Source organism: Ambystoma mexicanum, chromosome 6p (genome assembly GCF_040938575.1).
Source record: "Ambystoma mexicanum isolate Mex_15411 chromosome 6p, UKY_AmexF1_1, whole genome shotgun sequence".
Lineage (NCBI taxonomy): Eukaryota > Metazoa > Chordata > Amphibia > Caudata > Ambystomatidae > Ambystoma > Ambystoma mexicanum.
The window spans coordinates 1,311,779,889-1,311,796,864 of NC_090935.1; positions in this window are offsets into that span (position 1 = coordinate 1,311,779,889).

A 16,976-nucleotide genomic window follows, 5' to 3' on the forward strand; every position below is an offset into this window, starting at 1 on the left:
TGGCCGATCAACTTTGTCAAGGACAAGTCAATGAAACTCAGGCACAACTTCCCCCTGCGTCCCGTCCCCCCGCTCCCTAGTTTGGGGTACCTATCCACAATTAATGACAGGTTTTGGCACCATTCTACAGGGCCCACTATTTCCTGAAACCCTAACTGTAAAATGGAAATTACGTATTTACTTTCAACCCACACAGTAAGCCTGTGCACTACAGACTTTCACAATAATCTAAGAGAGATAGCTGATAAAGAAATTGGCCAATAGCAGGTTGGATCTTGACGAGCACATTTTCTGAAAATGCAGACAACTGAGGAAAGTAAGCATGTTGGAGGAAAGACTCTAGTCGTCAAAACATTGAACAACAAAAGGGGACTAAAGGTCAATGTTTGATTTGTAGAGATCGCCTTGAACACCATCAGGACCAGGTGCCTTAAGAGAGGACAAATCTGTAACGGGTTGCTGAACTTCAGCTAATTCTAAATCGGCAGCTAGACTTCGTAATGGTTTAATTAAGTCACTGTCTAAAACAGGTTCTACCTGCTGAGAGGTGCATATATAAATATATATTGTTTTGTTTTATGCGTGGACCTACCTCAAGAGCAGCAGAGCACTATATAGAGTGTGTGTGGGTAGCCAGCATTTGGGCTGCCATCTTTTAACAGTAGCGCATTACTGTGAGGTCTGTGCGTCAGTACGCGTGCCCACTGGAATTAGTTTTGAGAAATGATCCTGGCAGATTATCCTGCAAGGCAGTCAAGGAGTTATTTATAGAGGTACCACAGGCCACTAAGTGGAGGAATGCTTGAGAATCTTCAGAAATTCAGGCCAAATGTAATTCAGCCCAAGCATTATTTCTGTGCAATAGTTTTAATTAATATTATAGTTGCCGTCTGTGTTGACCTGGCGCTTCCTCAAGGACCAACAATAACATAGATCTGACCAATTATTGAAAGAATTGCTTACGGATTGAGACATCGATGGAGCAGACATTACACGATTAATGGTTTCTGGAGGTACATATTTTTTTATAAAGTTATTTAAGATCATCTTTTATTTTTAATTGAATTCTGTTCTTAGAGCAACCAGAAGGACGTGTTTGGAGACCCACTGAGTTTGTTTTCACAGTGATCACTTTCAGTGTGAGATAGCGCCTCAGAGCGTTCAACACTATACCAATCCTTCTGTCTACACATAACAAAATCAATTGGAGCCGGAGAGGATACGACAACATTCCATTTAGCTATTGAGTCCGTTTTTAAGTGACCATTAAGAACAGTAATATCATTTAACTGAAGGAAGTTAAGTGACTTCCTACCCCGGATAATCATATATGCAGAGTTCGTAACAAAAGGGGGTATGCCCCCAGAAAGATTTTCTTCTTCATTCAGGTCTACTAGAGAAAATAAATTCCCAATATGGGCATTAGAGTTACCCAGAATATGAACAACATTCCACTTCATAGTTTAAGGAAGTATATGATTCTGATAGACAGTGTATATAAGTAGCAAATTGATCATTTCCAGAAATACTATTGTATACATTCCAAAGCAGACTTTCTAGCCAAGACCCCGAAGACTGAACTTGAATATTCCTTGAAGATGTGGTACATTTCTTTACTTCCACATTTAAGCTAGTCCTAATCAAGGACATCGTCCCGACCTTACACCATCCCGTCTGGATAGAATGGCAGGAGTCCTAATCAAGGACATCGTCCCGACCTTACACCATCCCGTCTGGATAGAATGGCAGGAGTCCTAATCAAGGACATCGTCCCGACCTTACACCATCCCGTCTGGATAGAATGGCAGGAGTCCTAATCAAGGACATCGTCCCGACCCTACACCATCCCGTCTGGATAGAATGGCAGGAGTCCTAATCAAGGACATCGTCCCGACCTTACACCATCCCGTCTGGATAGAATGGCAGGAGTCCTAATCAAGGACATCGTCCCGACCTTACACCATCCCGTCTGGATAGAATGGCAGGAACAAAATACTAAAACCATCTATATATATATATATATATAGGATTCAACAATCACGTTTCTTGAAGTAAAATTAGATCGAAATGTGTCCTAAAAGAGAGCCAATCAGCAAGCTTAGAGCTTATCACAGCAATTCTTGTATTTGTATTTCTTTCATTTATTTTGCGCTTTCGCCAGAGTGCCTTATAACCTCTTAGATACAACAGTATGATAAAAATGCAACAGCATGATCAAAATCCTCTAAACTAATTAGGAAAACGAGAAAGCAGAAGGTGTGCTTTTAATTGGGAATGGAAAGTATGATAAGAAGAGGATGCACGTATAGAAAGAGGAAGAGCATTCCAGTGCTTGGGTGCAAGAAGTCAGAAGTGTGATGTTTCAATAAATTATATTAAGGGCACCTGTTCAGTGAATGCAATTGACTAACCATAATAAGTGAGGCTTATTCAGCATTGAATAGTCAGGAGACAAACCCAGACTTTCATCGGAGGAAAGCAACCGCTCTTATAGATTCGAGTTTATGAGAATAACTGTCCCCAAGACACAGTGCTACTGTTAGTAGAAGGAAGAGATTTGGGCAAAACGTAGAAACAGCCATCAAAGAGCATTTAATGGGGCCATCAGTCATAGTGTTAATAGTTATTTCTGCTCGCCTCCCCCGCACTCCATCTGTCTAACACCCTTTTAACTCATTCACATGCAGAGGGTGTAATGCTGTAGTCCCCTTAGATGATAAACAATGTGGAGTCATTGAGAATCGAATAGTGGTACTTCCATTAGAACGTAAATGTAATATTTCGTTTTTCAAAGCAATAAATTAATCCACCATTTGAGGCCAATTCAATGTTCACTAATGGTATCTCACTAGAAATTGAACGCACACTGCCATTAATAATGATGTACACAGGAAATATTTCCTTTATCAGATGATGCCTTATAAGGAATCGCTAATTGTAAGTGTAGAGCCATGTAAACTTGACAGTGTAGATCTTATATTTGGAACCTCAAGTAATAGTCTTTGAAAAAATCCATAAATCTCAGAACCTCTTAAGGAAGTAACAGGTCTTCCATGGGGCCTTTTTGAGGTTGATTAATTGAGTACACGATGTGAAGAATCCAATACAGTTTCCAGTATATCATTAGTAACATCATTAGTGACAGCTGTAAGTATCTTGACTCTCAAGACATTATCCCCAGTTGTTAAAAGGAATATGTGTCGGCAATATCTTCATGCAGAGTAATTAAGAGACACCCCTTAGGCTTATATTTGGAAGGGAGCAATAATTGGTTCTTTTTTTCTCATTAGAGCTCCTGTGACTAGAACCAGCAGAAGCTCCTATGGAGGCTATACCCAAGGTGGAAGAGGCACCAGAACCGCAGGTCAGGCCACAGGCACCAGTAGGATTTAATGAAGAGGGAGGATTGGCTTCACCATTGGAGCAAACAGGTCAAAGGCTCCCAATCTCACTGATAAGGAAATTAAATCCAGGAACAGGTGAGGCTAGTATCGAGGATCTCTTACGAGAGTGAACTGGTGAGAGGGTTTTTGTGGCCTTCCGTTTTGATATGGTAACCGTAGTGCGTCAGCACATACTTTGTGCTACCATAAATCGGGCAAAGATCTGGATCAAGAGTTGAAATCACCACTGGCCCACAGACAATCTCAATATAAGCATCTTCACTGGAAGGGCTTAAGTACTCAGAACACCCCCTTTATACACATGGAAATATAAATCACAAGAAGCAAGAGGCTGAAGTAATTAGCAGTCACTTGTCAGGAATATATATGGACAGGTGGACAGATGAACAGGTCAACAAGGCAAAATGGGCAAAGTGAAAACAATGCTAGCCCAAAGGCGATTGCTGAACAGGTAGTAGTATGGTGCAATAAGATGCAAAGAGGTACACAGGAGTAAAAAAACCAGGCTCAACACAGAGAGCTACTACCTGCTGTACCTGAAATTGACCAGTGCATGCATTTCAGTGCAGTAGACAGCAAGGGCAATACAAAGCCCAGAGGGTATATCACGGGGGGCGGACAGTGTCGTGAAGGATTTTAAAAGGCCATAAATGCATGAAATGGGACTCAAGGGACCCCACCTGCTCTGCAGCTCTCAGTTGTCTGCTGTGCGCCTCATCCCAGTTCACCACATCAATTACCATCTCAACTCACCTCAGCTCCTCGAACCCTTGACTCCTTCTTAAGTCAATCGGACAAGTCCCAGGGGCCTGGTATAGAGCACGGTACTGTAAGTGGTGGGAGCCACTTAGAGGAAAGGACCTCAGAAAAACAGAGTCAAGCCATTAAATCGCACTATGCTACTCAAGCGCAGCTGCTTCCAACAGCTATACCTTGCAAGTATGTGACAAAAGGTAAGGTGCAAATGTCACACTGATGTATTAATCACACAGCCGATGGGCCCCTTGTGTCTGTTCTCAGTTGACGGGCCAGAGAAAAATTAAGAAAAAGCTAATTCAAGTATTCCCCGCAGGATGCTCCTAAGACCCTGTACAAAATGATCCATATGTCACTGTTACCGTTTCTGGAGGGGGCTCACCCCCTCACCTCTAATCCTCCCACTATGTAGTTTGTGCCACTGGCAAGGCATCCTCCCCAGAGCTGCAACAGTGACCACTTCAGGGCTATTTGGAAGGTAGACTAAAATAATGCCCATAGCCACGCCAGTTCCACCATCTTAGTTTGGGAATGGGCACCATTAGTGCATGGATTTCTGTACATGCACTTTGTTCTAGACAAGAAACAGCTCTATTCCAAATCTTCTCTCAAGAGGAGTTGCCAGGTGACAGCCCATCACAAAGGATCTAATATATGTCCACTGTAGATAGGATATTGGAAGTACCCCTATATACTGGGATCAGGCCGTTAGTGCTGAATATTGCAATATGACCCCTTCCAACGGTGAACTTCTTCAAAGGGCATTTATTAATGTACAGAATGAGTGGCCAGTTCCACAACACTAGGTAATTCCTTTACACAAAGGCCATTTCAACTATATGAACAATTAGATTAAACCTCAAACTAAATAAAGTGACAAATATTTGAAATAGTGCAGAAGTTGACAGGTGAGTAAGGTTCAAAGCAAACTATTTTGGCTTTCGTATGGGCCTTTGATAGGCATTTGCCAGGAACATGCCATAATGATAATAGCTGGCTATAAGATGGAAACGGGTGGGAAATCATGTGACTTTCATTGCATATGATGCCACTGACTGGCAAAAGACCCAAATGCAAGGCTAAACTTTTGGCTTTGCCAATGCATGTTTATATCAGGACTTCAGTGCATGGAACATATACAAGGACGCACATATTGATTCTAAATCAAGTGGCTACTTGGTTAGAACATTTTATTACACTAGGTGCTCACTTACAGCTGACCTTAATCCATTAACTCAGAATCCTGCTTAGAAATAATGTTGGCAGGCCCTATAAAGCAAAAGGTTTGATGCTGCTGCGAAAAAGACCTGGCTCGAAGAGATCCAAGGATGCTGGGTTTTGAGTGGGTTGGGGGGTAGTGGGTGGTATTGGCTAAAGGGATTAGCATGGCAATAGGCGATCAATGCCAAACAACACCCACAAGCTGTGTGCCCTCTTTACATCCCATCTTTGCCCCGTCTGTACTCCAATGCCATAGCATCTGCTTATATGTGTTGCTAAAGCCACCTACTAGCCAAAACTAATAAAAGGCTGAATAATGGTAGCTTTCAACAGAACTACTGTTTCGAGATCATCAAGGAAATAAAAAGGGTGTGGTTGTTGATGAGACAATGTCAAAATCGGGATGCGCCATGTGTCACTTTCTATTGTGATGCACACGTCCTATTGAATCCCCTTATCTCTCAAAAATATATAGTTGCAAGACTATAGAAATTCCTCAATAATATTAGTGGTAGAACCCAAAACCCTGTACTGTGAGCCCACCTAGTTCTGCAACATATCTGCATTTGTATTAGTCATCATCAGTCAGGGTCTAAAGGACCTGGGTAACAATATCCATGACAGGTGCAATAGATGTTTTGGTGTCTCTGCTCAGAGCCATTACTCAACAAAAGATTGCGGTAAAACATCATTTGAATCATGGGGTAATCTTTTAACCCTTTCGTTTCGGGCCTCCAATGCTTTACTATGGCACTTAGCACATGTGCATGCATCCTAACATGCAGACAATGGGTACATATCCAACAGCTTTGAACACCTCATTTTCGGCCATTCCCCTCATGGAAAGAGATTAGGTGGCTATCTTCCAACGTTTTCTATTTCAGGAAACTGAGAAAGTAATCCTGTGAATCCTCAGGATCCAGAATCCTGTAATTCCTTTGAATCCTCAGGAATACTTCTCAGATTAGAATCCAGTGTGTCAAATTGAAAATAGGTAATAGATTTTTTATGAGACCATTACCTACGCATTTAACCCGCCAGCCCCTTCGCAACCAGGTCAATCCAATCCTCCAGGTAATCGTGCAATCAGTCAGCGAGCGAGTGTGTAGGTGATTGAGTAAGGCTATTTCCATAGCCGGGATCACAGACCTGACCACGTCTTGGCACTGAGCATCCACTTTCCGGATGGGAGCAGGCAGACTAATGAAGCTGGAAAGCTTTGGGAGATGTTGTAAGGGTTTATTGAGCGAACACCCTCAACACAGGGAGTCCCTACCCTCTCCAAGCTAAGTCTCACACAATAAACGGATAATGTCAGTTAGTTTATTCAGTCCTATATCCAATTCATCTAATACCCCTTGGATCCCTCCCACTGAGCTACCAATGAGCCAAGAACCAGGCCAGTGTATGGGAAATATATTCATATTTATTTCAATTAGATGTTAAGAAAATAGCACTAAAATGTCAAACACCACTTTATCTGTGGCACAACACAATAAACTTCCCTCAACATAAATAAATCACACAAATTGGTTGAAAGGAATACAAACCACAATTCCTTATTTTCTACAAATTTCACTTCAAGAAATAATTAAACTGATCAATAAACAAAAAACAATTACGTATGCAATGCTGTGCAATTTTGGTTTTCCTGCACACTTAAAAGGGTAGCAGTTTAGTTTAAAAAGTGTGTGGAAATGCATATGACAATTATTATTTCACCCACACTGTCACTTTAAAAAGATAAACACAGGGTGATGTAGCAGTTTGTTTTTCACACCCCGCCCTACTTTGGTCTGTGTTGGGGAAGTCTGTCAGAAAAATTGGGATAATTGAAGAATTTTGGATGTCAGATCCCCCTCCACTTACAGGTATGTGTGAGGGAAGCTGAACAGAAAGATTGCCCAGCTAAATTACAGTCTACAGTTTTCAGCACACACCGTGAATGAGCTTTGTTAATTTTGAATTTTAACAAAAATCACCCCGTGGTGTTCTGCCAAGGGGAATTCATTAAATTAATATTTTTTACATTAAATAGGCGAAGGATCTAAACAGCTTTGCCTTCCCCACCAACCATTATAAAGGGTACCGGATTTAAGGCCAGCAGATCCCCCCACCTTTTGGTTGCAAAGGGTTAAATTCTACTTACATTGAAAACCTCTGTTTAGAGGTCAGGAAAGCCAGCTGTATGTCAAGACCCTCTGGAAGGACAGTGTAGGGTTCTGGTCACTCCACTCTCAAGGATGGTCCACAGCTCTTCACCATAGAGTCCACTCAGCTTTTCTAGGCCTCCCTAGCAATATACAGCTCTTCCCAGGTGCAATGTCCTTTGGTGATTCTTTGCAGCTGTCAGGTGGTACGTTTCAGCAGCTCAGTCCGCTCCCATAGTGCATCCACTTCATAAAGCAGCGATGACACCATTAAGTTTACAATCATGGGGAGTACCCTGCAAGAGTTCCCACAAGTAGGATTGGACAGTTACCCTTCTCTCTCCTCCCAAATCCAGCCCATCTCTAAGGATTGGTTTAGGAGTCTAGAGCAGTCCCATCAGTTTGGAGGCTTTTGATTACACCCCACAATGTCCAGGGGGTTCAGTGTTCACTTTCCTTTCCCATGTCACCCTGCAAGGAATTGCACATCTGGATTCCCAAATAAAGATAATTTTCCACCTGCGAGTCTTCACTTGAAAGGATGTCTGGTTATAGACTTTCCACCAGAACACTGCTTTGTCTTCCTTAGGTGGTAAAGGACCTTTAGGTTAAAAGGGTTTGGTGACAAAATACCATGAATACCCTTAAACAGTAGAAATAGGATGATGTTGTTGGGACACCTTGCCAAAAAGTTGCATGAAAGCAGCGTTCCCTGCTATGCACAGTGCTTCTATGTTCTGTGGTCAGACATCACAATCAGTGTAAATAGCAGCAAAAGCTGTTTTATGCCTTGCGAGCCACTTAGCATTCTTACAAGCGTTCCCCTTGGCAATTCACTGCTTCACCGAAGGCGACCTTCTCACAAGTAGCTCAGCGCCAATAAAACTTCACTCTGTAATGCTGAGCTATCTGTTTCTACTCAATGGCATTGATTGGGAGGCGTGGTCTGAAATTGGGTCAAAAGAGAAGCGTAAGTAAGAAAGCAGGCGGCATAAGTGAGATGCAGTAGACCTTCTGAAATGTGTAAAAAGGGCCCCCCAAGACCTGCTGCTCCTTGGGAAGAGAGCTATGCAATCTATTGAACCCAGGTACCCCAGCAGTTGCGTATTCCCCCTGTCTGAAACATGCATTTAACTGTTTAAATCCTTCCTCACTCTATACATGGCGTTTGCTGCACTACACTGCACACACACACAGTAGAGCAGCAAAAGAGAACACCACTTAAAACACACGTTGGCTCCGTTTACAAAATGTATTTTTCATGTCATATGGCCAAGAAAATAAGAGGCATAGCCCCAATGGTGGCTGGACAATTTCTTTAATTGGATGGGTGTAAATATTTCCCACAACCATGGCCCCTGCCTAGGCGGCTGGAGTCCCATAAAGGCTCTTTGGGGTCCGGCGCTGGCTCAACCAGTCATATGCCCACATCATGCATATTTAAGGCAGGCCGGCCCTGCACACACTGCCTGACTCTTGCATTATTTTAAATCTGGGGTACAGGGCCCCAGGCCCTTTCTTCTATTCTCTGAGTGTTTATTCGGTTACTCTTATATTTCACATGCAACCCTGGAATTAAAACGTGTCGATGAAAGGTACTGTACTGGCCAGTGCTCTCTTCACTATTTCTGTAAAATGGCAGCTGCCCCCCTCTCCTGCCTCTTGATGTTGGTAAATAAATAGTAGCTTGTTGCTGTCCTTTGTTATACTTTCTTTATAGGAAAATCATAGTTAAGTAGGAATTTAGTAAACAAAGGTAGGTTTACGCATGCATTTAGTTACGCACTGCTTACCCCCTTCTTCCCCCCACGCAAAACATTATTTGACTTTTTAGGGCCCAATCCCCCTCAATTTGTCATCCCACTTAAAACCCTGACAAGGAGACACCAGGTGGGAAATGACAGACATGGCCGCACACCGCTGGATGGGCTGCATCCCTGGGAAACAGTGAGGATGTGTGGCAATGGAACAGACAGAAGAGTGATATGTCCAAATGTTGCTCTCAAGTACAGGATATGGGCTAATGAACAAGCCACCCATGCTATGAAGGTGGGGAGAGGTGGTGGTGGGGGGAGGTGCAGGGGGGGGGACACAGAGGAAGGCAGAGCGGAGGGGAATGGGCAGAAAAGACAGGCCAAGATGCAGAGCCAGAGGAGAGGTGAGAGGGCAGAGAGATAATACTTGGAAATCAGGGGGCAGAGAGACAGTGTAAAGGAGAGCTACGAGGGTGGCATGCTGGCATTGGAGTGGCATCGTTAGACTTTTTTTTAAGGTGCTGTAAGGGGTGCGTCCTTTGACTATGTGAAGGGATTAGGGAATTAGTGTATGGTTTCAGTTCTAAACAGTGGCAAGCCTTTGTGGCAGGGCACTGCTCAAGCGTACACGGGGGTGGAAGCCGTCTGCCTTGGATGTTTTGAGGTTGAGGAGGTGTGTTTCGCTCTCTATAGAAATTATTGGCTACCTGTGTGTTGGGCTGCAACCAGGTCGACAGGTTCTCAGGAAAGACACCCACAAGACGTGATGATGCTGTGCTCACAGCCTATGTACAATGTTTCATATTTGGATGATGTTCTGTAGGCAATATTTCAATAATGATTATTGAGTTTGAAAAGTGCACATCTTTTATACTTTACCAACAATGTCATGGGAAACATCTCCTGCATCTGGCTATTTTTCAGGTGTTGATAATTCACGTTATGAAAGTCCATTACCCGTATGCCCTGTGCGACTTCTCTGGTTAGGAACGGCCAATCGAATGAAAGTTGCTTAATTCACTTTAGGAAATGTTCACTTGATGTGACATCACCTTCGCTGATTATTTCACTTCCCGTGACATACTCTTCCGCAGGGTATGCCAATCAGTCCCCCACACTTTTTTGGGAGTTACTCAGTGGTCGAAGTGGGCGGGAGTGGTTGGGAGCGGTGCTCCTCTACTTAAAAAAAGAAAGTTTTACTATTCCTATACTTTCATTTTAAAAACAAATCATTCCGGAATGGTTTAGTTTTAAAATAAAAGTAAAGGAAGAAGTTGAAACTTGCACTTCAGTGCAGCTGCACTGAACATTCCCTTAAACAGCAGGTGTGTTTGGGGGTTTGGATTGCTCGTGGGAGGGGGCGTGTCAATGGGGTTTGTGGGCCGCGGGGGAGGCAAGAAGGCGACATGGTTCCACTACTTCTTTTCGTATGCTTCGATCACTGGCGCGTACGAGCCTGCTAAATGGAGGTTTGCACCACACGTTCAGTGTGGAGCTCCCTGCACATGATCCAGGGACTGCGCATCTGCGCGCTGTCTCCTGTGCAGAAACTCTGCTGTGGGCTCGCGGCAGCAGTGCAAGCACGTGCCACGCGGCCTCTAATTTGCCATCTCTCTGAGGCAGTGATTGATAGGGTGAATAATTAGAGCAACGATTTCTTCTGCTTCTAATCACGCATCCCAGGATAACTCGGCAGCAAATGGAGAGTGTTCCCGGCCGATTAAGAAGCCGTGTGTCAGGTTTACTCACCCTAAATGCGCATTCCACGCGCGCAGCTTGACATTCTTGGAACTTCAAAACGTCATCTGGGCTTTTGCAGCCTGGGGCGTGCAGGGATGTGATAGGCAAAGCACTCAAGTTTCCAGGGTCATGTTCAGTCTCACACAAGCAAAGCACATTTCTCTCTAGAATGGCTATTTGAGCTCTTCAGAAGCACCTTTATAGATTGCATTGTGTATGTGTCTACGACATCTGCTACGATTTATGTAGAAATTAGTGGCGCATGTGTGCAAGACACTAGTCAAAGTTCAGTTATGATCAGGGGGTGACAGGCATACGACCATCCGCATGGTGGGCGTGGGCTTGACTAGGCTTTTTTAAAAAAATGCTTAAATAAATGCAATGATGGTAGACCAACCTCAGGAAAATGTGTGGGGCTAATCCTCACACATTTTCCTATGTTCACACCACAACAAAAACATAGACCTGTGTACTCTGGCATGGACACAGCCTGCAGGCACAGTCTGCCCTGTCATATTTAGTTGGAATGTGACAGCAGAAGAGGGCACAATGTAATCGAGCAAGGAGGAGAAAAAAAACTTCCCCCTGCCATGGACAGCCTGATTAACTGGCAAAGGCTCCATGGAACCACTCTGCCCTTTTGTTAGGCCCGCATCTGGTGGCAGTGATTAACAAACCAGCAGACAGTATTTCAAACAGGCCGCCATGGGGCCTGGCAGCAGAGGATAACAAAGGTGCCAGGAAAAAGGAACCTTGCATATATAACTATGTCAACCTGAAGCCAGTGATATGATATGATAAGTAATTTATAACGTGCCTGTACAGAAGTGTTTCTAGGCACGACAAGACAAGGGAGGGAAGACAGAGGGAGGACAAGACAAACGATTTTAGTAGGCCTTGTGTCATTCAGATCCTGTAAGTGCGAGAACGCAAAGTGCAGGGGTTGGGGGAGACGGGGGTAGTGCCAGGGAGAGGGAAGTGGGGAAGTGCAATCAGGGCAGCATTGCTCTGAGTAAGTGGAGCCGAGGCTCTGGGTAAGTGCAGGAGGCAGGGGACTCTAGGGTTATAGTTACAGCCCATAAGTGCACAGTAGGACTGTAGGAAGTGCAGGGGGACACTGCTCATTGAGGAGCCTGGCACCCAGTGAGACTCTGAGGGTAGCGAGGCAGTCAGTCAGCGCAGCAAACAGGAAGGCCAGCAGGGGAGAGAGAGAAAGCAGAGGCGAAAGGAAGGTCTTGAGCCTCTACAACAGGTGGTCCGGTTTAAGTTTGAGAGGAGCAGGGAGGCCATTCCAGATGGAGGCACCCACAGAGGAGAGAAATCTACCCCCACTCTCTGCCTGGAAAAGTGTCTGACCCTCAGAGAGTTTGAGGTGGCTGGGCGAAGGGCTTGAGAGGGAAGGTGTTTAGGAAGAGAGAGTTGGCTGTAGTGCGGGCCCCGGCCCTAGAAAGCCTTGTGGATGATGCAGATGGTCTTGAACTTAATCCTTGCAGACACCAGAAGCCAGTGGAGAGATTTCAGGGATGGAGAGATACGGTCCCTGGGTTTGAGGCCAAGGACAATTCTCACAGTCCTGTTCTGGGTTAGTTGCAGAGGGCGGAGAGTAGAGGAAGGCAAATTGAGAAAGAGGCTGTAGTAGTATTCCGGCCTTGAGAGAAACGGGGCCCAGAGGGTTTATCACCTGTTTTTACCATTTTCACTGACCTCATTATGAGATCCTCCATATAGACCGACAGTTGTTGCAGAAAGTGTCCATCACTATAGAGTATTGGTCTTCCAACTGTGCGGCAGGCCTCCCCTTGGGGCCGGGGGGGGGAGGGGTGAAGGATGTCTGGGGTGTGCAAAGCTCTTTCAAAAGGGTGTACGGTGACTGTTATTAATAGAAAATATAAGCAGATAGGGCATCTAGGGGCACCCAGCAACAATATTTTTTCTCAAGAGGGGGGGGGGGGGGCGCAGCAACAACATTTTGACTCTAGAGCCAGTCGCGCAATGGGGGTGCTGGTGTTAATTCCACCTGTTCCTGCTCATTCTGCTCTTAGCAGAAGCCCAGGGGCAGTGTTGGCAATAGTGTTTCCCCAGGAGACAGAGATGACAATTTGTTTCTCCTGATGCTTCTTGCATTGAAGTTAGAATGGACTCTGCCTCATTGTCTATTTCCCTCATGTCCAGGGGGAGAGGGGCGATGTGCCTCTGTATCGTTGCTTGGAAATTGAGTGGAGGGTTATCCAACATCAAGATCTGACGCAGGCTTTAGCCATCATGTTCAGCAGTCTTATAGGCCATCGACTCAAAAGGACTCCATACTGTGTGACCACTTTCATATTCTCACTTTCTTGCATGAAAACGTTTTATAGGTTCTCTCTGCAGCTTCATTGTGGTGCTAATTGTTTAAGCAATGCATGAGTTGTATGGTTTGTCTCGCCCTTTGGGCATCTGCTTAGCTTTTTCAAATTTCTCTGATGGGCTCAATCCCTGTCCATCTTATTCTCACCCTCCTCGACATCATTCTCCCTCTCAGAATCTTGATAACTTATCTTATCCTCCTATTTCTCCTACTCTTCCTCTGACAATCTTTATTGCTCCTTGGAATGCTCGTTCATTAGGCAACAAAACACATTTCACCCTAAATAATGTTTCCATCTTAGTTTCCCTGCATTACCGAAAAGTTGATGCTTCTTTCTCCTTCCCTCCCTTCTTTCACCATTTCCGGATAAGTGGAATGTGAATGACACTACCTCTGCTTCGACGTGGTCCTTGCAATCATCTCCGGATCTCCTCTATCCTGCCCAAACTTTCATTCCATTGAGAACAAAGCCTCAACCTTGGATTGCACTATCCATTCGATCAGTCTACACTACCTTGCGTTGTGCAGGGTGTACATGGAAAATAAATCCCACCTACCTTTTGATTTGGATGCTCTTTCAGCTTCACCTTCATCCTCAGACAATGTGCTTTTTCTTGCCAAAAAAGCATTATCGTACCTCATTGTTTACTCTTTGTCCCTGCATCCCCGCCATCTCTTCCACATCCTTAATCAGATGTTGGCTTCCACCTCACCTGATTACTGGACCGCATCAAAGGCGACTGCTTCTGACTTTGTTTTGAGTTTCACCTCTAAGGTTGATAATCTACAAACAGCATTTTATGCTGCTGATTCTTCTTCTCCCTTACAGGCCTCTCCCCTTCCTCCTACCCAGTCTTTGAATGCTTTCTCCCCTGTCTCAGACTCTGATATCAGACTTTCCTTTTTCAAGCACATCCCTCTGCTGCTCCGTCCGACCCCCTTCCAACCGCTATTATTCCAAATGTTTTCCCTCTTTTGACTTCATACATCTCAACTATTTGTAATCTTTCATTGATTTCTGGCACTTGTTATTCAGAATTCAAACATGCTGCAATGATTCATCTATTAGAGAAACCTTCTATTGATCCCTCTAGCCCTTCAAACTATTACCCAGTTTCTCTATTAGCTTTTTTCCCGAACATGATAGAAAGGGCTGTCTATCCCAATTCTCTAGTTTTGTTAATTCTCGCTGCCTTCTTCACTCTCTTCTAATCTGGTTTCAGACCTTCTCATTCGATGGAACCTGCATTTTCTCATGTCTCAAATTCTCTTCCTATGACTCGACACTCTAAACTGTCCTCCGTGTTGTTCCTATTAGAGCTTTCGTCCGCTTTTGACACTATCGATCAGTCTATTCCTCTTTCTACATTATGGATTTTGGGTGTCGTTCGACAATGGTTTTCGTCGTATCTCTCAAATCGTACAGATGCTGTGTCCTGGGCAAGTCAATCATCTTCTGCTCTCCCGTTGCGCTCTGGTGTCCGCTATGGCTCATTCTAGGTCCCTTACCGTTTTCTTTATACACTTTCCTCCTTTGCTAAGTTATTGCTTCCTTCAGTTTCTCTAAGCACCTCTACGCACATGATACTCAGAATTTCTTCTACTTTTCGTCATTGTCTGAGAACCCCCATTCTTCCCTTTCTTCCTGTCTTTCATCCCTTCATTCCTGGATACTTTTACACTTACTACATCTTACCCCATCTAAAACCGAGGTTTTGTTTTTTACTTCTTCTCCCTTGATGTCTGCACGACCTAATCCTATTTTCTTCTGTCCTTATTATCTTCCTTCTTCTTCATCTGATAGTGGGGTCTCTTCTGACCCTTCCCTCTCTTTTCTTTCCATATCTCAGCTCTGTCTAAGTTGCTCTATTCATGTCGAAAATGTGTCCCTTTTTAATGTTTCATGCTACAAAAATTCTGATTTCTTCTCTGGTCTTTTCCTGCGTTGATTACTGCTCCACAGCTTTGGTGGGGCTTCCAGTTTATGCTGTAGTTCCTCATTAATTTATCTTTGAGGCTTCTATTCGTCTCTTATTTCCTCTACCTTCCCGTTCTCCTATTCTAGCCGCTCTTACTTCATTCTGCTGGCTTACATTCCTCTATTGGATTTTGTTTAGTTGTCCTTGAATTGTTATTAATGTACATTGGGTCTTGCTGCTCTTTATCTTCACTTGTTTCTCTATACACTTCTTCGTTACTTCTATCTGTTCCTCGTCTGCACCGCGCCAAATCCTGTTTCCAGGCTTTTTCTTTGCTAGCCCCCAAACATTGGCATATTCTACCACTGTTCCTCTCTGTCCCCAATCTAGCAGTCTTCTGCGCCCCACTTAAGGACCACTTCCTGTCTCTTTCTACTTCCTCTTGACTCTTTTGTTTTCTTGATTATTTCATGTATATCACATATGTTTGCACCATTTGATTACTTTGTAATAGCGCTTTGGCGCAAGCACTTAACAAATAAATAAATACAAATACATAGTGTAGAGATCCTGCACTTCATGCATCAGGTGAGATCCGCAATGGTGGCAGCATTTTACCAATCTGGGAGTCAGTCTTCATCCCTTAGTTTAGGGTAAATTAACAAGAGTGTTGTGTGTGTAGAGCAGCTGCCTAGGCCTCTTCCTACATGCTTATCTCCCACTATCATTTGCAGATTGGACGAGATGTTGGCTACTTATTCGGGCTGAGGGTTTTGAGTTTACTTTTCACTTATGTCAGGGAAGATGAACCCTGAAACATTTTTGGTTCTGTATCATTAAAGTGATTTTGTATTTTTTTTAGCACTTCTTATATACTCTGTATTTTATTTGTGTCTCAATGTTGCCCTTTGCGTTGGTCATCATTTGATTAAGTAATGAAGAGGACGAGGGTGACGGTCCTCAGCCTGGTGAAAAAAGAGAGAGGGACTATTTGGGGATGCTTTGATTCCCTGTTGAAGGATGCTGGCATCCGTCAATTGATGACTGAATGGGACGAAGAAGAAGACTAGGACCATTTCTAATCAAGTTGTTAATAGTCCTCTCTAGATTCAGAGCTCATTGCTGACCTGAATTAATCAGCACAGCTGTTCATATTGCATCTGCAGGCGATATTGCCTGGTGTCGACCTTGCCAAAAACCTCTGTGACAAGGTCGACACAATAAGGTATTTTTTAATGTTTATTTGTCGCCTTTTAATTCATTGGCAGTATGCCCCAATAACCCATATACTTCCCATTTCTACACGAGGGCCTTCTCTATTGTTTTATTTTAAAACCTTTCCCATTTTCCCCTTTGATCAATTTATTTTTAGGTTTCCCGAAATGGAGTTTGTCTCAAAGCAAAAGACATGACCTCTGCCCCGAAAAGTAATGTGATTTTCTTTGTTTCTGCCAACCTATCATGCTCTTTTGCTGTCTTGCCCCTTCTCATCTTAACTCTTAGTTCCAAGGCATCACTCAGACGGGAGTCCAAAGCGAAGTGCAAAAAAAGACAAGGGGTTATCATGTTTGGCACTGCTATGGCCTGGAAGGGCTAAGGTCAAGGACTCTTGTCAGTTCCTCCATAGGCAGGTCAACACAATGAGCAACAGACCACACTTATCACTTCAAATCCAACCCTCAACA